This window comes from Cyprinus carpio, chromosome A1 (genome assembly GCF_018340385.1).
Source record: "Cyprinus carpio isolate SPL01 chromosome A1, ASM1834038v1, whole genome shotgun sequence".
NCBI classification, from domain to species: domain Eukaryota; kingdom Metazoa; phylum Chordata; class Actinopteri; order Cypriniformes; family Cyprinidae; genus Cyprinus; species Cyprinus carpio.
The window spans coordinates 27,463,783-27,490,014 of record NC_056572.1 but is presented as its reverse complement, the minus strand read 5'-3'; the positions used below and the strand labels follow the sequence as shown (position 1 = coordinate 27,490,014).

At 35.2% G+C, this 26,232-nt stretch overlaps 1 long non-coding RNA gene across 1 annotated transcript; it reads right to left on the bottom strand.

Annotated features, from left to right (window-relative positions):
- Positions 1-5,954: 5,954 nt before the first annotated feature.
- LOC122145636 lies at positions 5,955-25,007 on the bottom strand. Its single transcript, XR_006160447.1, has 3 exons — positions 24,403-25,007; positions 22,934-22,972; positions 5,955-6,536 (listed from the first exon to the last, which is right to left on the bottom strand). It is a non-coding gene; the product is annotated as an uncharacterized LOC122145636 (long non-coding RNA).
- Between the last annotated feature and the right edge of the window lie 1,225 nt (positions 25,008-26,232).

Sequence of the window (26,232 nt, the reverse complement as noted above, 5' to 3'; positions counted from 1 at the left end):
GAAACACACAAACGGTTTGCAGAAGACAACCTGTCCAAGAGCAAGAATTACTGGAACCATGTCCTGTGGTCTGATGAGACTAAGATAAACTTGTTTGGCTCAGATGGTGTCCAGCATGTGTGGCGACACCCTGGTGAGGAGTACCAAGACAATTGTCAAACAGTCAAACATGCAGTGGCGATTTCTTTAAGACTGCAAGGGAAGCTCGGCTTCCCTTATAATGTCACAAAATTAATGGTCAAATATGTACTATTGTATTAACATTTTATTGACTAAAAATGCGTTAGAAAACGTTCATCTCAAGGACGAGTTCGTTCAGAATCAGTTACATATAGCAGGTCGGCTGACTCGATTTCCTTCTCATACATTCCCGCAGCGTCACAGTGCATTTCCCTATTGAAGCCCAGCGTCCATTGACTTCAATGGGGCTGCTTTGAACGGTTTTTTTCAGCGCTTCGAAACTAGATGGTCATTGGATAAACGCTACGATTATGTCCCGCCCACGGACGCTCAGCGTCTCTGGGGGTGAATGGGGAGTGGGCTGGCCCGGACTCCGAGCTTCTGCGTGATGATTTGAGGGTCTGTCGAAAGACTGCATCTCCTTTTGACTGACAGCGATTCTGTACTATAAGGAATCACTGAAGCTATTCGCACTCAGTCCCATCGCGGATTTCTCAAGTTCAGTTGAAATAAAAACTGCTGCAACCTATTTCTTTGATATTTGCTTGGCGAAATTGCTTGATTTTCATCATACATTTCACACAATTATACACCACATTCCTTGTTTCAGTTTTACAGAGTTTAATGCATTTTGCATTTGTCAAAGAGAAGAGGTCAGAGGGGGCTTTCCAAGCCATTTATGCCAAAACAGCAGATCTCATCAGACCCACGAGATGAGCCCATGAGAAAGCGCCGTCTGACCCAATTGCAGGATCCCCAAGTGCGATACAGAAATCTGTACATGGCCATCCTTGATAACATCTTGGAGCAGATTCCTCGACGTTTTTTCAAATTTGGAAAGCATGCTCTTCTTAGAATTAGTCAATCCAGGGAAATTTGATGACATGAGACAGGTATTTCCAGAGGAGGCCTTCCAAAGTGTCCTGAAAAGTTATGGCCATCACTTTGATTCAGGAAGACTGAGGTCAGAACTTCAAGTCCTGTATTCAGATCAGGACTTGCAGGGTAACAGGGGAAAGCTGTGTGATTACTTGGTGTTCCTTAAAGACATGGAGTTGGACAGTGCAATGCCTCAGCTTCACAAACTGTTCTCATTAGTGGCAACAATTGGAGCTACATCTGCAGGTGTAGAAAGGAGCTTCTCCTGTTTAAAGCGACTCAAGTCCTACACCGGGGAAACACAATTGGCCAAGGCCGTTTAAGCAGCCTAGCTCTGCTGGCCATTGAGAGGACACTGGTCAAGTCACTTGAAAAGACTCCTAGTTGGTACGACAGGGTCACAGACCATTTTCTTGAAAAGGAACGTAGGGCAGAATTTACTTTTAAATAAATAGACAATTTTATGATGTAGGCCGAAAATGAGCTTCCCCTCTCTGACAGACCAGAAGCCGCCACTGCAAACATGGTGGTGGTAGCATCATAGTCTGGTGCTGCATGAGTGCAGTTGGTGCCGGGGAGCTGCGCTTCATTGAGGGAAAAATGGATTCCAACATGCACTATACAGTGACATTCTGAAGCTGAACATGATGCCCTCCCTTCAGAAACTGGGAAGAATGGCAGTTTTGATGACCCCAAACACCGCCAAGATGACAACTGCCTTGGTGAGGAAGCTGAAGGTGAAGGTGATGGCGTGGCCAAGTATGTCTCCAGACCTGAACCCTATTGAGCGGAAGGTGGAGAAGCGCCATGTGTCTAACATCCAGCAGCTCTGTGATGTAATTATGGTGGTGTTGGAGTGGTTGTCTGGGGCAGCATGTGTGGATTTGGTGATTTGGATTCTTGGGAGGATTAAGGCACTGCTAGATAACAATGGTGCTCACACAAAATATTGACACTTTGGACACAGTTTTGACACGTTCACTTAGGGTGTACTCACTTTTGTTGCCAGCTATATTGACAATAATGGCTCTATGTTATTTTCAGAGGACAGTAAATCTATACTGCTATACAAGCAGCACATTGAATACTCTAAAATATATCCAAGTTTAATTTCTATAGTATTGTTCCTTGAGAAGATATACTAAATGGTTGCTGAAATGTTAGGGGTGTATTCACTTTTGTGAGATACTGTACATCTTATCTTATGTTTGTAAACTGGCACAAATATCTGAAAGTACACTCTTAACATCATTCAGTCAAGCATTAAAATATTATATTATGATAATGAAGCATTTAATGATAGAACTTTAGTAATTAGAATTAAAACTTGGTAACCATGTATGAATGCATATTTGTCATTTTTACTGAAATTTTTGTGGACTGGTGGTGGAGCTTAAGATATTGTTAGTCATTCAGTGTTTCTGTAATGTAAAAAAAAAAAAAAAACTGATAAAATAATAATAATACTAAAATTCTACTACTAATAACAATTTGAAAACGATCTAAACAATTTATATTGCAAATTGTTTAGATAAAACATTACTTAATTTTAAAACCAGCCATTTTCCATTTTATCACCCATAACATGAAAATAATGATCAGCCTGAACTGTTTAATTCATTTTCAGATTTCAATTATATATATATATATATATATATATATATATATATACGGTCTGATTATTTTTACTCTTAAAAATTATCATTAGCAAATTGTCAATATGCCTAATAGTAATGTTTGCTAATAATTTTTTATTCAAATTCATGATTCCTCAATAAAAAAAAAAAAAAAAATACAAATAATAATCATGGCAAAACATTACAATCGAATTGATCAATAAAATTGGGAAAATCACCCTGCCCTAATATAAGTTATACAATTTATCATTTATCATCTATATTCAATATAGCAGATATTGTACAGAACAACAAATAGTTGCAGGGAAGATTTGAAATGTTATGTGAAAATACACCTAGTAAAGACACTTCAAATGTATGTTTGCAGAAAAGAACCTTCAAAAACCTTTATCAAAAGGCCCACAATAATATTGGGGACACAAAAAAAAGGCCAGAGATAAATTGACCAAGTCCATGGGACTTTTCCATTTTACTTTGGCTTAAGCATTGCACTGGTGATTTATGAGATGGTCTCGGTTCAATACGGACAGAACCCTATAATACAAGGTCTTAAAATGCACTTCTCTCCTGCTTGCTCTTTTTCACTCTCTCTCTCTCTCTCAGTCTCTGTTTTACATCGCTACAGGCCCTGCATACTTTTAACCTTCGGTTCTTCTCCAGATGGCCACTCAGTGCCGGAGATATCCAGAAGTGTGACCTCTTACTGAGGGTCAGATTCGCTCGCTCAGTTGCTCTGTTGATAGAGCTCCAGCTTTAAATAACCTATAGCTGCAAAAATCATCTGGCTGGACTAGTGGAGACAGAGGTGTAGCTTTTGCGAATATTCCTAATGGCTGGTTTTATGGGAAGAGATTTGTGCCTTTCTTTCCAGCATTTTGTTTAATAGCAATAGGTTTTGAGAGATTGAGATGATAATGCCCAGGGATATAAATGGGAGCATTGAGAAATCTCATTTAAAAAGCAAGGGGAAGCGCAGCCTTGTAAACAAAATTCTATTTCACATTGTTAAAAGGTAATTTGTCTCCTTCATGGCAGGCAGGGCCTTTATAAATAAAACAGTGAGCATTTCAGGTGCTCCCCTCGTCTTCCATTTCTCCCGCACACTTCTCTTACCTAAACTTTTTGCTTTGCTTTTTCTTTTATCATCTCTGCACACAGAGAGGAAGTTGAGGGGATGAGAAAAGGTACGGGAACATGAGACGTGCTGAATGGATTTAAAGACTTCCAGGCAATACTTAAAGGAGAAACTTTTAACCCGATGACACGACTATCTGTTTGTAAAACCTGTTGGAGAGAGTGTGTTATTCTGTCCGTGTCGCACAGGGACTGCACTCCTGGAATGTGCTCAGGGTTAATGTGTGTATCCAGAGGAAAGTATAAACAAATGTGTTGAATTTAAATTCGGCATGATGCTCTCAGTACCTGAGGTGTCTTTTCTTGTTAATATACATTGGTAGTTATTAAAGAAAAGTCCAAGGTCGGTGCATGTATAGGAGCTTCATCATGAAGGAAACAGTTGAGAAGACACGTGCCATCAGCACAGAGATATCAAATATTATAATAAGGTCAATGACAAATAAGAGTATCCATGATAAGCAGGAAAAATGTTGTAGGATTCACTACATTGAAACTATTTTTTACTCAAGAATTGGTAGTAAATTTCATGAATATCATGAAAAAAAACTGTGAATCATGAAGTAGAAAGACTGTAATATTTTCTTGTAAATCTCCAATAATCTTTATTCGAAAAATAATATATATTTTTACAGTGCACATCCTGTTTCACAAAAATATCAGCTCCTATCAGACACTGCAGTTAAATTTTAGCTGCAGCTGTAGCAAGCTCCACAACACAACAGTAGTGATTTAACATCAGTAGAATTCCTAAAGAAGACAAAACAGGAACAGCAATGTTTTGAATGAAAGAAGGCTAGTGGCGAGAACACAGAAACTTGAGCAGACTGGAACTTTTTTTGGTATCTATGAGAAGGAGATGTATGGAGTAGACACGGCACAATGTAAAACATCTCCAACTCCCAGAGCGGCTGAATCATTAACTACTTTGCACAAGGTTACCCAAAAGGCCCAATGTATTTTACATGCCCTTCTGTACTGACATGGCAACCACTGTCTGTCTGCAGTGTGCTGATTTAAAGCACCGGGAGTTAATGTTGCATTCACAGCTGAATCTATTCCAATTTGCCCACCCCCAAAACAGGGCTCTAAATCAAGCTAGGCACCTACATGCAAATTCAATTAGTGAGATTTATGTCACTAACGTGCTCGTTATGGTCTTAGTGACAGAAGGGGATAGAAGACATCGCCAACCAACTTTCAAGCACAAGTTAAGATTCTCTAAGCACAAAGTTTTAGCTTACATAGTTTATTTGTTCTTTGTGTAAATATCTATTCAAAACAAAAATTAGCATGTGTTAGTTCAAACAAAAATGAAAATATGCTGAGAATGTACCATAAGTTTGCAGATAAATGCAGATAAGTTTGTTTTTTCATTGAAACAAATTTGGGGAAATGTAGCATTACATCACTTGCTCACCATTGGATCCTCTGCAGTGAATGGGTGCCGTCAGAATGAGAGTCCAAACAGCTGATCAAAACATCACAATAATCCACAAGTAATTAACACAACTCCAGTCCATTAATTTACATCTTGTAAAGTGAAATGTTGCAGCGTTTTAATAAATAAATCCATAATTTTACTTTAAAACATCTCTTCTGACCAAAATAAGAGTCCTTAAGTGATAATATTGTTTCCTCCAATAAAAATGCCTATCCCCAGTTGTGGTTTCAAATCAAAATCCACTCACATATTGATTATAATGGTTTTGCACTGTTTTCACTTACAAATGGTGCTTGATCTGTGCATATTCCTCTCCTGATTCAGATGGGACAACTATTTTACTGGAGAAAGCAATACAGATAGAGGACTTGTGTTTAGCCAGAAGCAAACATTTAAAAAAAGAGTCTTGATGAATTTGTTTGTTATAAACACGCAGCTTTCCACTTTACAAGATGTTAATTGATGGACAGGAGTCATGTAGATTACTTGTGGATTACTGTGATGTTTTTATCAGTTGTTTGGACTCTCATTCTGACGGCACCCATTCACTGCAGAGGACCCACTGATGAGCAAGTGATGTAATGCTAAATTTCTCTAAATTTGTTCTAATAAAGAAACAAACTGATCTTCTTCTTTGTTGTGTTGATGTTGGGTGAATTTTGGGAGAGTTTTTTTTTTTGGTTGAAAATTCCTCTGAGAATATTATTTGTGATCTTTACATTTTACTATACAATTAGAACATTAAGATTAATCTTTATATTACCATCTAGCGTTGTACATTTGTTGTCTAGTAAAACCAAAAAAGAAATTCAACACATAACCATCTTACATAATTAAGAATTTAATTTTGTTTTATACTGTAGTAGCTATACTTTAGATCCTTAAAGAAGATTAGTATTTATTGAGATTTCTAATCTACAACCAGTTTGAAGTGCTGAAGGTTGTTCCTACATCCTCAGAGTATAAGTACACATAACAGATTCATAACAGAGTAGAAATTGATACATTGAACAGTTTGAACACTAAGAAAGAACTGAGTGGAAACGGTTACCAGGCAACTTGTCAACTCAACAGGCCATGTCAACTCAATCTGTTTTTCAAATCCAACATACAGGACTGACTGTAAGCTCTGCAATTTGCAAATGATGAAGTCTCAGTGTGGAGTCATTTTCTGGCATATCTTCATTGCTTGGAATAGTTAAGAAAACAGACATCAGCATGGTGCCAACAAACTTTCTTCTTCAAAAATTGGCTGCAGGAAACTGGCAGTTATGAAGAGAAATCACAAATCAAAACTCAAATTCAGTGTATTCAACATAACATAACATAACATTTACACTTACAATCAAAAGGTTTGGTATTTTAAAATAAGTTTTTGAAAGAGGCCTGTTCACCAATGCTGCATTTAGACAAAGTACAGAAATTATAGCTTTATCATAAGTTCTACCAGGAAGACTCTAATCCCACGTCATCCATTCAAAACTATTTGCTCTGGCCAATCATTGCTTAACACCTGGAGTATATAAATGCTGAATTTTCTCTTTTGTGTTTGCAATTGATGACCACCATCACCACCAGGATTGTCCCTGTCCATCCAGGTGTGTCCCACCCTTCATCCTCAGGCAGGACCAGCCGAATCTGCATCCCCGGGATTTTAACAAAGGATGGGGCCTATGCCAAAGAACTTTTCCATACAACTAGACATGAATCATTGTAGCTTGCAGCCATCTGTTAATCCTTTATGGAATAAATACCATGTAAACGTTCACCTGCCTTCTGAGTATTTCTGGAAGAAATATTTTTGTATTTATAAGTATTGTAAGAAATTCTTCTTACAATATTCCAGCAGGTAAAGTTACAGCGGGAGTCCGTGTCATACTTAAATAAAATACACACAGGCATCCGATTATCGCTGTAACTAAGCTGAATAAAAAGCTGAAACATTTTGAATGAAATGTGATGACAATAAACACACCATTGCAACAATATATGGTTTATATGTGTTTTTCCACATCATCTCCAGGTAATAAATAAAATATATGAATAATGCAGTGTTAACTGACATTACAGTAGCCTTTAGAAGCTATAAAATATATTTTCTGCTTTATTCTGATAAATATGGCAAAAGTGCTTGTAGTCTATAAATCAATCATAAAATTGTCATTAGAAAAATATAGTAAAAACAATTATAGAATACACATTATTGCATATTGTCCAGCAGCAATTAAAAGTAAAAAGATAAGCAAAAAATTCTAATAATAATAAAATAAAACCTGTCAATCATTCTGATTTGGTGCTCAGAAAAAGAAAAAGAACAAAAATCAATGTTGCAAGTTGCTTGAAATTTTTGTGGATGATATTTTTTCACGATTTTATCGATGAATAGAAAGTTCAAAAGAACAGCATTTATTTGAAATTTACCCCAACTGACCCCCCTTTAAACCATAGTGCAGGGATAGGCAACTTCGGTCCTGGAGGGCCACTGTCCTGCAGAGTTTAGCTCCAACCCTAATTAAAAACACACCTGAACAACAAGGCAATCAGTGTTTTCAGGATTACTAGATAGATACAGGCAAGTGAGTTTTTATGAGGGCTGAAGCTAAACTCTGCAGGATAGTGGCCCTCCAGGACCGGAGTTGCCTATCCCTGCCATAGTGTTTGTTGTTTTCAGGATTGTTTGTTTGTGTGTGTGTGTGTGTGTGTGTGTGTGTGTGTGTGTGTGTGTGTGTGTGTGTGTGTGTGTGTGTGTGTGTGTGTGTGTGTGTGTGTGTGTGTGTGTGTGTGTGTGTGTGTGTGTGTGTGTGTGTGTGTGTGTGTGTGTGTGTGTGTGTGTGTGAGAGAGACACACAAGAAGGTCAAATGTTCCCCAGTTTAATAAGCAATTTAATAAAAAGTTCAGAACAACAGTCTTTATTAACTCACTTGATGTTGAGAAGGTAAAGTGTTTCTACTGAAATGATTTTCTAAGTCTAAGTTGTTAGAGAAGTAGTTCAGTGCAGCGGAAATATTTTATAGATCATATGAGATTTAAACCTTTGAGTGATAAGAACATATTTTATATGCTTGGGAATACAGTCATGTGTTCCTTATGTGCCATATAAATCTAGGGAACATAAGACCCGGGAAACACAGGAATGACCCCCATCTAGTGCCATGCTCACTATTATGTGCTTTTTAAATATGCAACAAACTTCAGTTACATTTACTGCTATTTTTAAGTCCATCATTCTTGTAGGCAATGTCAAGAAAAAGATAGATTTTGCAATCTCCAGACTGATTAAGCCAGAAGCAATTCCCTTTACGTTTTGTGGCCAACGCCTTTTCTTCTCTTTAGAAAAATGAATTTCCCACAAACCTACAAAACCTTGTTGAGTCACAGAATCAGAGTGCCATACCTGAGTGACAATCCTGCTTATACACTGCATTCGATTAGATCTTTCCAGACGTCAATCACAGAATGAACTGGAAGCACACCAGTATTCTCTGCAGGATTAAGCCTGTGTTAAATTGGCTGCTCTACGAATAAATGAGCCATGAAGCCGGTGAATAAAGCAAGTCCATAGAAAGGCAGGGATGTTTGAGAGGCAGAGAGAAAGGGATTGCAGGGGGTGAGGAAAAAAGTGAGGCAGCCCTGTGTTTAAATTAGAGAATTTCTTCTCTGGCTCTACAAAATGGTGGCAAACTTTAGGGAATTATTCACTGAAGAATAATTAAATGCTCTGTGAAACTTTAAATAAGCTAAATAAATTGCTTTTCTCAATTATGCTTCCTACCACCTTAATTTTTCCCCGAGTCCTCATGTGGGCCAGTGTATATGATGGCCTGGGAACGCAACACAATAGGAACAGAGAAAGAAGTGAAAGTGGCACCATAACAAAATGATGAATCCAAAAAAAAGTTGCATGTATACATACTGCAACATTAAAGAGGTAGTCCACCCAAAAATAAAAATACTGCCATAAGTTTCTAATCATTCCAATCCTGATTATTCAGCATAAAACAAAACATGATACTTTAAACAATGCTTCAAATGCTTTTGTCCAGACAATGAAAGTCTATTGAGTCCAACATTAATAAAAGACATTTAGAAAAACTGCATTTAAAGTTGTTTTAAAATTAATTGGACTAAAAGGGATTTCAACACTTCCAAAAGAAATAGAAATACACCTTTCTGACACTTTTTGCCCACAGCTGAATCCACATGGGGAATCTTCACCTGGTTTGCTTTGCCAACACAACTGTTCAATAAAACCATTCCAAAGTTATGGAGAACTTCTATCCCACGTTTTCAGCATTTTAAAGCATATACATTTTCCCCATTCTCATCTGGTTTGCTGAAGTAAATTCTTTCCCCAAATTAAAAATACAAAGGCCCAATACCCCGAGCTCTATGAAGGCTCTGGTTACTTTTCAGTCATACAGCAGTTCATATTCAGCAGTTCATTTAGACTTGCAAATCGGATCTGCAGAGACACTTAAGTTGGTTATTAACCCTTGGCCCTTCTATGAATTATACAACTTGCAGTTTAATATAAAAAAAGAGAGAGAAAAAGAAAAAGAAAAAAAGAAGATTGAATTATAAAACTCTCCAGCAAACCAAGGGACAGTCAAAAGGATAACTTTTGCATAATTTTACCATTCCCACCCCGTTCTTTCCCCTTAGTCTGAGATCTAATGGACATTTCCCTCTATTTCTCTCTGCTTTGTTTAATATGGAATATGCATATCTCATAACTGAACTTTCTGCCGTACTTACTAATCCTGCTTCCACACTCAGGTTAACAAAGTTGTGATTGCTATGCAACTCTTTCCTAAGGCAAATGTCAATGTCAGTATGAGCGGCTCAAGTCTTAATATATGGAGATCAGTGTGGTATGATGTCAGCTTGTGTAATATTGTGGGTATCATGTGCAAATAGTCTTTTTTTATTTTAATGTATTGGGTCAGTGATCCTGCATAAAAGTTAACTGAAAGAAACAGAATTGGAAAATGTGCATTAATTTATTTAGTGCAATTAATTATTTAAAAAAACAAGTGTTAAAAAATGCATTTAGCCAATGCTTCCTCAACCCACTGACAGTCAATGCACCTTGTGAAAATTATACAGATTTATGCTATAAAAATAGAGCTATATAAACACTGATCTAACAAATTAAATTAAATTAAATTAAATTAAATTAAATTAAATTAAATTAAATTAAATTAAATTAAATTAAATTAAATTAAATTAAATTAAATTGTAGTATTTGTTTTTATTTTATTTCTTAAACATCTCTGTTTGTGTTCCTCTGAAGAAAAGAAGTCATATGCATCTAGAACAGCATGAGGGAGAGTAAACAATGAGAAAATTTGGGGTTGAGTATCAGGATTGGATATCATGCCACCATAACTAGTGTATCTGACCAACTGCTAATAATCAAAAGCAGGACTTTCTTTGAGCCATTCAAGCCACAGTAAGGGAAGTGTCATCACAGACCACTAGAGCAATCGAGTGACATTCTGCACATTTTATAAACTAAACCCATGGTGACTGGTTTCTCTCCACCCCCATGTTTTGTGTCAGTCAGTGGCTAGTAATAACAGAGAAACATCTCAGCCTTTCTTCCCAACTCATTTTCTTCCTCAGCTAACACATCCAGTGATCTGAAGTTGGTGTGAAACAGTTCCCCTTCTCCTAGCCCTCATATGTTTTCCCGTCTTTCTTTCCTTCTCTGTACACCCACCACCCCTTCCCTCATTATTTTTTAAGAAGACGATTCAGCATCAAAACCGTCTCCAGCGGAAGAAGTTGTCACTTCAAAGTGCAGTACCTCCAATCCCTCAACCTGAACACTCATTCTAAACAAACAGTATCAAATAAAGTGTTAAAGATTACCCAAAAATGAAAAACAATGTCATCATGTACTCATGTTGTTAAAAATGTGTTACTTTCATTCCTCCAGAGACCACAGGAAGTTCATTCTGAAAGGGGTACTTCTCCCAAAAAGCCAAAAATGAAAATTTGACATCATTTACTCACCTTGACATTGTTTCAAACCTGTATGAGTTTCTTTCTTCTGTTAAACCCAAAAAGATATTTTGAAAAATGTGGGTAACCTTACCCGTTTCTGTTCCCATTGACTCCCCCTAGGTAAACTATCCCTGAGTAGACAATCTTTTCTTTCTGCTATAACTCTCTAATTTGTGTGATTGAATATGTGCATATGCAAATGTGCCATATTGTGAAAGGTTATAAGACATATGAGAACCAATGACATTTGGCATCATTGATGTTAAACCTGCTGTGACACAATTTGCTGTGCCATATCTGAATATTGTAACAACATGAGCAATTGATGACAGAACATTCCTTTAAGAATAGGAGGAGTAGGCAAGAAATAATAGCCATTAATACTCATTTCTTTCACACTAAAAGATATACATTTGTCAGGTTGTTAAATGTAATTTGCCTGTGGAAATGTAATTTCCCTTGAGAGACTTCAATGCTGTATATTGGTGCGGGCTCTTATCATGAGCAAATTATGGTCTTCAATCAGGTTGTGTGTGCCATATGGCTCAATACAATATCACATCTCTTTTATAGTGGCAATTTTTTTAGGGTAATGTGATAAAAATGTCATGTTAACATTCATCTGAAGACTTTGGTCTTTGGTACAAATATAAAATATATGGATATTATCACATGCTGTCCACACATAGCTGCACAAAAAATATCACTTCTAATCCAAGCTGAGAAAGATACAACACTTGATTTAATCTTAAATGTTTTCTTGTTTAAAGTATACAGTGCTACGAGTATGTTGTGGTTTGTGGCTTCTAATCCTGTAAGTGAAACTCATTAGTGAGGTTTAAAACTGAGTGAATAAATATCATTTGATTAAAATTATATATATATATATATATATATATATATATATATATATATATATATTATATATATATAATATATATATATATATATATATATATATATATATATTAATGTTTAATATGTTGTATTTCTAATATGTTTACCATGTTTCTCACACAACATAAATGTGTATTTATACATGAAAAATAGGGGTCCCTGGTAAGCAGATCATCACTACAATAAAAGTTTGAAAGCCTGCTGTTATTAATTTGATTGTGTGTTGCAACTTATATAAATGCAACCGAAAAACAAACAAGGACAATTTATGAGTCAGAAAACTAAAACCATTAAAGTTTGAAGACAATTATTATGTCCTGTTTTTATTTTCATTTAGCTCATGCTCTTTCTTGTCATTATTTTATGTTCATATGCCAACATGAGAGTCAGTCTACTGTAAAATGATTTATGATGTTGTGTGCCAAGTTGCTGTTTGCATGGGGGGACAAATTAATGATGTGAAGATACATTTTTTGATAAGCTCCTCCATTTGAAGCTTTAATGAGTGGCATGAGGACTCTAACGGTGCATTCTTCTTCTGAGATTACCAAAACATGTAGAACACATTTTAACTATATGCAAATAACATTTTAATTTAAAATATGCACACATTCACTGTTATTGTAAATGTAATATTCTAAAAATGGCTATGTAATGTTTTTTGCTGTCACATTTAGTTATGAATTACAGGAATCAAAATGATCGCCTACCTTCAATTCAATTCAACAGGTGTCAAATAAAAATGTCTTTCATACATATTTCCTGAAGCGTAGCACTGGAATTCATGTTTGTTTCAGTGAAGAGTAAAGTTTGCCTTCTTTGATTTGACTGGCCATCTCGATCATTTTGACATTTGCAAGCACTGTTAGAACAATGAGGTAGATCCGCTTAAAAATGCAACTTTTAAAACATTTTGTCACTCTAACAATAAACTAAACAGTAATGTTTAACAAAATTGCAATTAGTATAATAAGTATTAGAAAGTTTATATATGAAGTTATAGCTGGAATATTAAAGGGATAAATAATGTTATTAAAAGAAAGAAAATCTTAAATATATTAAAGAGGGATAAGATTCAAATTGCTTTGTTACAAGAGACTCCTCTTAATAAGTAGTATTACTTATTTATAATAGTTTTTTGCAGGGACTGGGTTGGCAGATCTAATATTCTTTTTTCTCTACAAAAAGTTGTGGTGTTTGTATACCGTTACATAAAAACCTTCTGTTTACATTAATAACACAAGATTCTGATGAAGAAGTTCAAATTATCCTAATAAAGGGTTTACTTTGTGGTAAGGAAATTGTTATTGGATGTATATATGCCCCTAATAATCTTAATGAGAATTCTTTTGCACAGGTATTCAGTATAGCTTATATTAGATAATTTATTATGCAAGCAAAAAGAATAAGGATAATTCACAAATGGAAGATATACTTACCCAAATAAAAAATAAAGCATTCTAAGATGTTATTAAATGACTTAATGACATCACAGGCTGAGAGAGACGTTCTTTTTGCCAGACAATGCTTTTTTGAGATGGGAAATAAATTAAAACGTTTATTGGCAAAACTTATAATGAACAGACCAGGTACAAATTTTATTTCAGTGGTGAGAGATAGAGAGGGGAGAAGATGTACTGATGATAAAGAATCAACAATGTCTTTAGACAGTTTTATGTTGCACTCTATTCATCTGAAGGTAATTCATATAGGCCTAGTCTTTTTTTAATGTAGTGGTAACAAGTATAACCACTAGACAGCACATTTTATTAAAAGCCCCTCTCTCTTTGCTAGAAGTTAAATCTGCCATTTCTTCTTTACAACTGGGGAAATCTCCAGGCCCTGACGGTTTTCCAGTTGAATTGTTTCAGATATTGCATGACAAGCTTGGAAAAGCATTTTGACAAGCATTTTGAAGGCCCTTTCTAAAGCATTTGAACAATCCTTTGTTTCTGATTATATGAATACAGCAGTAATTTCACTTATCTTAAAAAATAAGGAAAGACCCTGAACAACATGGCTCGTACAGGCCCATAAGATTACTAAATGTTAATATAAACATATTGGCTAAAATTATTGTTATTGCCAGTTTAATTAATGCTGATCAGACAGGCTTTATTAAAGGCCGCCAATCTTACTATAATACTCAACGTTTATTTCATATTATGAACTACCTTGAAAAAACTTCAGATTCAAGCCTTCTAGTGTCAATCCATGCAGAGAAAGCATCCGATAGGGTAATGTTGTTTCTGCCTAATTTGATTTTCACAATGGAACACGTCAAGGTTGCCCAATGTCACTCTTATTGTTTGCTATTGCTATAGAGCCTTTAGCATTGTATACAACAGAATGAGAAAATTCATGGTGTCTATTTGGGGAGAAACCAACAAAAATAATGCTTTATGCAGATGATGTCATTCTTACACTTAACCGGCCTGACAATTATTTGCCGGAAATTATTAAATGTATTGAAAAATGTGGGTCTGTTTCTGGCTATAAAGTTAATTTTCATAAATCTGAAATCATGCCAATTGGGATGCATAGTAAATCTAAATCTTTTAGATGGGTACCCCAAGGCTTAACATACCTGGGCATACATATACCACCAAAACTTTTAGCATTATATTCATCAAATATAAAACCATTGATAGCACATGTTAAGAATGATTTGATACGTTGGTCTACTCTTCCGGTCTCCTTTTTAGGAAGGATAATTTTAATTAAAACGATTACTCTACCTAGAATCCTATACCTTCTTTCTATGTCTTTTCTTTGTCTTCAAGGTATCTTAAAGTAATAAATTAATAGATATCTACAATTATATGGGCAGGCAGGAAGCCTAAGATTAAGCTGCATGTTCTACAACAACCAACAGGTAAAGGTGGCCTAATCTAAAGTTTTATGCTTGGGCAACACAAGCCAGAATAATTATGGGCTGGAGTCCCAAACCTCCTGATGCTTCTTGGGTTGAAACAGAAATGGATTTATGTGGTACCTCTGAATTAGTAAATCTCTTAGATGAAAAGATTCCAGTTCCTTCTGAATTGAAGAATTTACCTCTTTTATTTTCAAGCTTGGTCTGCTATTAAAAGATTTTATCATTATAAACAATCCTTATCTATTCTCTCCTTGCTGGTAGAAAATCCTGTCTGTGTCCTAAAATAGGACCATATTTTTCTCATGGAAACAAGCTCATATCTCTTCTATAAAGGTGAATTCATGACATTAAATCATGAATTCAATCATGTCCTTTTTTCATATTGCACATAAAGATTTCTATAAATATTTACATTATGTTAGTACTTGGAATGGTGGAGAAAATTTTCCTTTGTAGTGCAGACACTCAAACGTTTATATCTAAATTTTATTCAATGTTATATGAGCACTGGCAGAATAAGTTTACTGATCTACAGAGATCTTGGAGTAAAAACACTGGGGTTAATATTGATACTGTTTCATGGAAAAACATTATTAACCTCCCAGTTACCATTTCTGTCTGCAACAGATTTAGAGAAATGCAGTTTTACTGTATGAAGTGTAAAAATTATCTTGGTACACTTTTCCATTGTCCATGGAAATGTAATAAGGTGGAACATTTTTGGCTTTTAATTTGTAAGGTTTATTTGTAAGGTTTTGATCCTGGTTTGTAATATGGCTTGTGTGCTACTCACTGATTGATGTGTACATTAAAAAAAAAAAAAAAAAAAAAAAAAACTATAAACAAAGCTGTGGGAAATCAAGTGCAGCTGAACACCATTAAGAATATCAAAGGCTGTGGGGAGGACAATTTAACCATATCTAATTACTGCAGGGCACCTGTCCCAATCAAAGTCTGTGGTGGTTACAGCCCTGGATTATAGCATGAATATAAATGAGAGAACTATGCCATTACGAAACTGGCAAAAAGTTTGAGCTTTCACTGCCCAGTGTCTGTGTGTTTTTTTTTTTGTTTTTTTTTGAAAACCAGACTGATCTGCCGTGTAGTAGTCAGGGTCAGTTTCACATAAATAAAAAAAATATATATATAAATTATACAGCACATTACATAAATACAAATAACCTCGCAATGAATTCAAGAAACAAAACTAATGCAATTCTAACTCAATGTCAGTGACTTAACTAGATTGCTTTGTCATTCAACACAATATTCTTGTTTTTTATGTTATTCTAAGTGAGTTTCTTTGGTAAGAGTCCATCTGCAATGACATTAAATTCAGCTGATGCAGCAGAAGAACAAACAAAGACAAACATAAAAACTTGCACATCCATACACAGGCTTCTATTTTACCTTACTGAATACATTTTTGTATCAGTTATATAGTATATATTATTAGAATAATTTGAGAACAGCTGAATTTATTTATTTTAAAAGACTGAATCAAAGAGCATCTTGTGCTTATTTGATTGGTGACCTAAATATAGTGCAGTATCTATGCATTTTAGACCATAAAATCAAAATGATAAAACATTCTCTATCTTTCTAGGTTAAAAAATATATATATTTTCAATGTGGTCTCAAATGTTTGGACCCCTCTGTACATGCAGAGCTACTTTTAGAATCTATTCAGAGACATGAATGAGAAGAGAAAAAAAGAGATGAAGAGAGATACAGCAAGAGAGAGATAGAGAGAGAAAGAGTGAGAGAAAGAGAGAGAGGGAGAGAGAGAATGAATAAAAAGGACCACGGGGGACAGTCTGGCTGAGAAAAGAAAGGATCATCATGTTGATCACCAGCACATAGAGGGGGGACGCAAGAAGTGTGGCAAAGATGACACGCATGAGTACAGGGTCCACAGTGTGGGCTTTCACCATATATGAAAAAAATCACCTCAGGATCTTAGAAGAAAAAGAAAGAGAGAGGAGAAAGAGAAATCAAGAGAGAGAAGAACAGAGGGCCCTATCGATTTCAGATAGCACCCTGCGCCAGAGCGAGCAGCTTAGATCCAGATAGCCGCCATCATTAATGTCAGCCCAAAGTTCACGCAGATCAATTTTGGGACTAAATAAAAACTGGAGGTAATCTCCCTCAGTGCCCCACTGAACACAATCAACCTCTAGCTAGAAGGGCTGTATCAAGGTAACCTTTCATAAACTGTGCCCACAAGCATAAGCTGAAAATATAAAGAATTCATTTGACACCTCAGAAGGATCATGGTGTTAGGACTCTTTTGCGCATTTATTTTGGCATCTGTGATACTGATGTTAAGATAAATGCACAAAAGAGGCCTAATATCACATGATCACACAGAGGTTATTTTATTCAGGCTATTTTGTTGCACCTTGCACATTGAACTCAATACAAATGTATTGAAAATACACAGTAAACATTTTTTTGCAATATACTGTAGGCTAATATGAAGTAACACAAATACTGGCGTGAACTACTCCATCGTTTACACTGACAGACACGCAAACAGTAGGCCCTAGTTTCTATTCAGTAAACCTGAATAAATCCAGATGATTTAAAGGGATATTTCACAAAAAGATGAAAATTCTGTCCTTATTTCGTCACCACCGTTCAGCCAGCCACACAATTGTAGTCTTAGTTCCATTAATTATGAGCCATTCTGTCTAGTTTTTAGATGTAATGGATTTTATTCTATTTTTTTTTTTTTTTTTGCTTCCTGAACTTTTGTGTATTCCAGCATGAGTTGCATGCATACACTTCAGCCATAAAGTTTTATTTAATACAAGGGGTCATCTGAACTTACAGGTAACCCTCAGGACTCAGCCTTCAGAGAAACATAAGCAAGACTTTTAATAGCCTTAAAAAGAAATCAAAAACTTCAGGAAAACTTTTTACCTTATGTTATAAAGCACAGTTCCAAGTCTTCATATTTTATGGGTAAAATGTTTAAAACATGAAATTATATTATTTTCTTTCATAACAATTTCACAATTAAACAAACATAAGGGTAAATTAATTTAATTAAATCTAAATTATTTCACTACTTCGTTTTAAGTGGGTATTGTTATTTTTGCCATATAAAAGCCCTTTACATCTAAAAAGTTTTTTTTTTTGAAAATATTGTTTTAATTGATAATAATTAAGATCCCAATATCATCTTGTTAGTTGTAAATTAACAAAAAAACAGTATGATATTATTAATTTTTGATAACAAAATTATCTTTAATTCTAACTCTCAGTTACCTTTAGCTCTTCCATACTTCCATACTGTTAGGCATACTTGTTAATATTATGGCCATCGTGTAAAAAAAGTTACACATTTATGAAGTTTAACTGATTGAGCAAAGCATGCCTCACTCTTTTATAAAAATATAGAACTGCATAACAGTTCTATGTCATCATTAATTCAGCTAAACGTTTAAATTGAATGACTGGTCTGCTTGTTACATAAAAAGTTGTCGATTCTAATGAAAAGGAAGCTCTACATGTATATCTTTTTTGTCCTATTTTAAACTTGAGCTCGTAGAACTGATTTGACAACTTTGAAAACGTTTGGTTTTTAACTGCCATTTAATGTCATTATACGGCGGATGTGTTTAACAAGAAATTAGTTTTAAGACACACATTTTTATCAGTGAGACCCTGAAGGTGAGCCAAGCAAATATTAAGAGAACAAACTGTTTGACAGAGGCCCATCAGAACCATTACTGAGGCGATTACACAGCATGTAAATCATGCCGTGCATCGCACTCGGCAAAGAGGAGCCAGACAGACCAATGACCATTAAGCTGACAGAAATCAAATGAAGAGTAAAAACACCACTGAATTCCACTCATTTCTCCCCAAGCCAGGTGATTCATAGTCCTCCAATCATTCCATCCTCCCTGCATTTTTCCCACCTCCCTACATATGATTAAAGGGCACTTTTTAATATCTGTCTTAAAGCTGTGCCAGAGTCTTTAGAGCAGAAGCTTTAACAGTGAGACCAAACCATCATTAAAATCAGGAAAACCATAAAATACGGCAGGGAGTGAATGTGTTTAATTTCTTACCTAACAATTAATCTTAATAGAGTGCCATCGATTAATCAATGTCTAAATGACAACAAAAGTAGAGACTGATTAGGGCAGAGGAATGACCTGGACATATATTATGTGCCATCTGCACACAGGAAACATATCAGAGCAAGCCAAGGCATCTAGCTTTTGAATTTAATTTACTTTTCAATGATTGTGGCCAGAGTATTTAATTCCTGGCCAGCAAGGCCAAATTTTAAAATATTACCCAATTCTATAGGTTGTTGGAAAAAACACAATAAGAATTTATAAGATGGCAGACACCAACATTACTTCATTAAAGGAACATTTTACCCCAAAAATTAAAATGCCGTCCTCATTTTTGGAGTATCAATAAATAATGACTTATTTTCCACAGCAGCACTACTGCTTTCAACATAGATAAGAAGATATATTTAAAATACATTTAAAATACTTTTTTTTTTTTTTTTTTTTTTTTACATTTTATTGAATTGTTAAATTCATACATTACAAATATATTAAAACAGAAAACAATTATTTAACATTTTTATAATATTTCAAAATATTACTTTTTTTTTTTTTATCTTACAAACATCAAACTTTTGAAAGGTAGTATACATGCACTTCAAATTTCTGAATATATTCTTAATCCAGCTAGACCTGATGTTCATGCCTTAAACTTGTTGACTGCATTGATTTGTGTGGATAAAAAGTCAGCACAGACACTTCAGGGATTTTACAAACTCAAACTGTCACTAAGGCAATCTCTCAAAATATTTATGTACCAACCAGCACAAACTTAAAGCCGACATCTGGATTTGCGGTGCATAACCTTGGTGAAATAAATTAGATACTGTCTGCTTCAATATTGTTACTAAACGCTTGCTCAGTAAGAATTAATCTTAATTTGCAGAAAGGAAAGGTTTTCTGCATCAATATCGCTCACTCTCTGTGACCTGCATGTTGCTTTTAATTTTTTTTTTACACAAGCAAATACAAGTTTCTCTGTCAGCTACGCAGCTGTTTTCTGCACCAGATTGCTCATTCACATTTTGTCTGATTAGAAAATGTCTACCCTCATCTTCACCTTTAAAATTAGCAAAACTTTAAAAGTGGATGCCTTGTAGCAAGTTTGATGCTCACAACGTGTCTACTGATAATGAAGTGCATATTCATGCTGAACAGTGCATTAAAAATTACCCTAGACTTTTAACTTTTGAAAGTTCCAGGTTGAGTACAACTTAAGCTGTACAGCTCTCTATATAGAATGCATTTGTGGCAAAACTACAGAATATAATTTAAATTATTCACTTTTCTAACAATAAATTACAATGTATACAGAGTCAAGCAATAAACATTAAACTGCAAGCTGTTTTAAAAATACAAACATAGGATCTAAACATAAGAGTAGTTTCACTGAACAGTTTGTGCAATGTTTTAACCTGAATCTGCCTATACAAATATTAAAAGTATTATTATTAGTACTGGATAACTCATGAAGAGCTTTGACATCATCTAACAAAATGATTTCATGTGACTAGATGGAAACCATGTCATGTGACTGCAGTTTTACCCATTTCTAAGAGATCAAATAAGACATCAAGACCAAGTAAATATATGTTATAAATATTTACAAGTTTTTAAAAAGATATCACTTAGGTATGAGCATCAAAATTCTCAGCAGCTTACTCACTAAAACAGAATCTTTAAATGACTGGACTATAAACAATATATATAATACAAGATCGATGTTAATAATTAAACATATTTAGATAAGGTAACAAATTTGATGACTTAGATTTAAGCATGTAAAAATAAAACATAAAACAAGCTTTGTTTTGCCAGAAATTATCATGCAATGAGTTTGTTCCTAGACATTATTAGTTATATTACACATTATTTACATTAGCTACAGGTAGTCCAAAATGCAGCAGCTAGAGTCCTTACCAGGTCAAGAAAATATGATCATATTACCCCAATACTACAGTCTCTGCACTGGCTACCTATTAAGTTCCGTATCAGTTACAAAATATTATTACTTACTTATAAGGCCCTTAATGGCTTAGCTCCTGCGTACCTAACTAGTCTTCTACCACGCTACAACCCATCACGCTCCCTAAGGTCACAAAACGCTGGACTTTTGATAGTACCTAGGATAGCAAAGTCCACTAAAGGAGGTAGAGCTTTTTCGCATTTGGCTCCCAAACTCTGGAATAGCCTTCCTGATAATCTTCGGGGCTCAGACACAATCTCTCTGTTTAAATCTAGATTAAAAACACACCTCTTTGGCCAAGCATTCAAATAATGCATCTCATAATTTTGGACTGCAGTTATATCTGATCAAATGTGCATTATTATTCTTTAGCTTGGGTTAAACAAATAAATTTTACTTGGCTGGAACAGCAGCTACGCTAATTATGTCTCTATTTGTTTCTCTGCTTTGCCACGGGATTTACATCCCGTGGTAACTAGGATTTACACAAGCTCCAGTCTGGATCCAGACACACCTGAGAAGAGATGATGCCAGCCCCTCAGAGGACCTCAGATGATGCTAACCCAGAGACAACATACAGAACTACCACATTTTGCTATAAGTTTGATTGCATAATTGCTGTTAATAGTGTTAATCGTCTGTTTGTTTACGTCTTTTTATTGATTTTTCTGAAAATTTCTGCTATATGCACATGAAATGACAGTCACCACTGATAAGCTACTACTAAATATTGTAGAAACTTAATTTTCTGTAAAGTTGCTTTGTAATGATTTGTATCGTAAAAAGCGCTATACAAATAAAATAAACTTGAATTACTAAAAGCATGCAATACCATTAGCACTTCAGAAACATTAAAAATGTAAGAGGTTTTTATACTGATAACTGTCTCTCACACAACTGAGAAGTGGTAAGACTCGCTCACTGAGATAATACTAAGACATACTAAGCTTTTGAGACACAAAGGTCATTTATTGTGGATTTAGAATTAAGGATGGACATTGAAATCCATAATTTCAGCATGAGGTCTGGTCATTTGATAGATTCAAAATAAGAGAAAAAAAATATTCTACCACAGAGCTGATTCAAAGCAATTAAAATACAAAACAGAAGCAAGTATGGATATAATTACTCTTTTAACAACTTCATTTGTGATAGCAAAGGTTAAGATCCCCCTCAAAACTTAGACTCACTCTTTTCAGGTTATGACTTGCTTTGAGTTAGAAACCGTGCCATAGCTAATGTTTTGCTTGTCTCTTTCACTCCATAGCCAGCTATTTCAGGATGTCAGCTCAGTGAGCTGAGAATTCAACTTGGCAGCCCTAAAATTTTACTTTATTTACAAGCAGCCTTTCACTGGCAGTCAAATAAAGGTTCAATTTCACACAAAAGACAAAGTGCCAAGTACGACGAGACTGTCATACATCAGTATGGATCTCTGTCAGACATCAGTGGAGCTACAGACAGACAAGATCAAAAAGTTCAAGAGATGGAAGAAGCATTAACCATCTCTCTGATAAAATGTCCAAAGAGTATGAAAGTGAAAATTCTGAAATTGTTTTAGTCCGTCACTGGGGTGACATAATCGATCTGAGGCATCACCAAAAAATATATTTTTGTAAACCATCTGACATACACAAACTTCAGTGACAAACTACTTGAGAACACAAGGGCAGGAATCAAAACCTGCCTATTTGCTCCTCTGGACAGAAAAAAAGAATCTGGATGCTTGAAAACCTAATGGGCAAGACTGACAAATAACTTCCTCTGACCATGATAAAAATGGAATTATGGAAATTTAGATATCATTTACTCACTGTCATGACGTTCCAAACACATACTGCTGGGTTTCTTTTCTGGAAAACAAATAGATAAACAGACTTGGAGTAGAAGAATACATTATTTTCCAGATGATAAAAGTGACACAAAAAGGTGGAGCCTTTTGTGCTCACGTGCCATATTTTAATGGATTATCACTGAGTAACAACTTAAAGGAGTAGTTTACTTTCAGAATGAAAATTCTGTCATTATTTACTCACCCTCCACTTGTTCCAAACCTAGACCAGTTTCTTTCTTCTGCGGAACAAAAAAGAAGATAATCTGAAAAATGTTAGTATCCGATCAGTTGATGGGGCACCATTGACTTCCAGAATATATATATATATATATATATATAGTCCTACTATGGAAGTCAATGGTGCCCATCAACTGTTCGCATACTAACATTTTTCAGATTATCTTCTTTTGTGCTCAACAGAAGAAAAAAACTCTTGCAGGTTTGGAACAAGTGGAGGGTGAGTAAATGATGGCAGAATTTTCATTCTGAAAGTGAACTTTTCCTTTAAATGTTGGTCTTTTCCTCACACAAAAGCTCACAATGATATTTTCCTCACACATACAGTATAATGAGTCATATGGAATGTTTTTATGACACCTCTGTGGTGCTTTTTTTTTTTTTTTTTTTAGTTTCTACTCATTCCTTAAGAGAAATCTTCATACAAACATATCTGTTTTATGTCATTTTATTTACGGCTGCTAGAGTGAAAACTTTGAAAATACCTGCTTGGTTTCATAAAAGGCATTTTGCAAAAAAAAAAAAAAAAAAAAAAAAAAAAAAAAACCTTGTGCCTGCTCTGCTATAGATTCACTTTCATGCCTCCATTATATGCAGTTTTTCTTCAATTCTTCAGCTTTATTATTTTATTTATTATTTTTTTATTTCTGCTGAGGAGTGCTTATATACCACTGTGTGGCTGCTTGTAATAACAGTGTGACTTATATTATTTCATGACTGTGACAGTTTCTTTGACATGAAAGGCACCAATTTCTCTCTATTAAAGTAAATGCACTCTGTCTCACCTCCCAAATCTCTCTAGATATATTCCTCCTCTCTAAACTTTTCTCTTTCAATATTTTGCTGGCTGAACCTTGTCTGCATCAGCTTGCACAAGAAAATATTTTGCTGGCTGAAAGTTGTGTGAAAAAAACCTTGTCAATGCACGTTTGCCTTGTAGCTGAGTTGAAGAAGAGGTGATTAAAGGACAAAAATACATTCAAAAAAATTGAAAAAAATCGTGGTTCATGACTTTTATGTTTTGGTTTAGAATAAGGTGGTGCCAATATTTTGTAGTTGACAGTGCAGAGAAATAACAAAAAAATATTATAAACCTTATTATAATTTTTGGTAGCCTGAAATTAGTTCAGCTGTTTTCAAAATATCCATCAGATCTATTTCCAAACAGTCGACGTTTGCTCACAATCTCTAAAAGCACCTGATCCGAAATACCTGTCGTTCGCGAGCAGCACGTTTCTTCATCGGTCGGTGGCAAATACGACGTTTATTCCAATCGTTTGTAAACATCCATTTCTTCTATCACTTAATCTTTTCTCATCTGTGCTCAACAATATACCGATTGGGTTTTGCTATGACAAACAGCTCCGAACAATCCAACGCGTGAGTGCAAATGCTCGAATGATTCAAACTGAATCGCGATTTGAATCAGATAGATATGATAAAGCGATTGACCGATTCATTAAACTAAATCGGCTCCTAAGAGTGATTCACTTGTGAATGGGCTATCGCTGGTTCTGATTCTAAACAGAAGACAAACATTGGGGATATATGATTTGCTTTGGTAACGTAGAGTTTGTAAATAGATAAAGCATTTGCACTTCAAAGATGAAAAAGTTTCTGATTAAAACTAAAGAAATGGTGTCCAGTTGCCCAAGGAAAATTCTGCCATTATTTACTCACCCTGTTGGTAACCAAACAGTTGATTTTAGGTGAACTATACCTTTAAAGGACCTAAAGCGTAACATTTTCCCTAATAAATGCATGGCCTATACATTTTACCCAAAAGTCTGTAGACATGTTGTGCGTCAACGGCCCATACAAATAATTATACCCCTAATTAAAAGGCCTGCAATGCATAAAAAAAGAGAAAATAATTTAAAAAACACACAATGGTCAGAAAAAGAATCTTAAAAAGAAACTCCTAAGATACTTAGACCCAGTTCTTTTTTCTCTCCAGGGGTTAAAACACAAAAATAAGACATGCATGAAGAAGGAGCCCCTGTGGAGTAAACTTCATTTAAAATCAACACAGTCTGCACAGCATAATAAGTCCAAAAAACAAATCTATTGTGGCTGGAACTGTTTCAAACAACAAAGCAAAACACAACCACCACCAAGAAACAACACATCATATTCAAGATTCCAAATATTAAATGTAAACGTTTCCTCCACAGCACTAATGGAAGCATCATTTCATTTGATGGAAAATGCACGAAAGATACCGATGCATTCATTTTTAGATAATGACAAAACTTGCAAACTTAATTGAAAGTGTCTCTCTTGTTTCAACAGTGTTAAAAGCATCGCACTTTTAATAGCTCTCCAAGCGAAGAGCTCTTCATTTGACTTTCTCAATCAAAAAGATATATTTGCGTTTATTTTGACACTGTGGTTGTATTGTTTTTTTTTTTTTTACAGGGTGGGAAGTTGGCAAGGAAATGGTGCTAATCTAATTTCATGAAGTGATGGGATCTGCCTCCCTGCCACATGACTGACGAGCTCATCATGTGGATGGATAAGTGATGTTAAGTAAACTGTTTATAATGAAAAACTGTCACCGTGATGCAATGCTATCGCTTTCTTTTCAAAGGCGAACAACAAGCCTTGGGAACGCTTACCAGAACCATGATGAATGGAGATGCCTTAATCAGTGACTAGACTGCAAAATGCACCATCAAATTAGCTCAGGATATCACAGGCTCAAAAAGTGAGAGGGTGAGACAAAGATGAATGATATCCTTGAGGCGAGATGATGGAAGCCCTCTCACTATTTAATGTTTTCAGAAGTGTCGCCTTTGAGAGACAAACCTGAGTTCTCTTTGCATTGTTATTAAATTGCATACAGGGCTGCTTGATGAAATCAGCATGGATGTGTGTTGAGGTTAAATTGCATTAGCATGCAGCTGTGCGGGGAACAAGGCGCTTTGAAACAGGATGTGATCAGGCTCTGATGCTTTGAAACGTTCAGACTTTTGCCGTCGATGTAAGCGCACACTTGTATAATCACAGACTGAACTTAAAAACCAACCGGGGAGCTCAAGT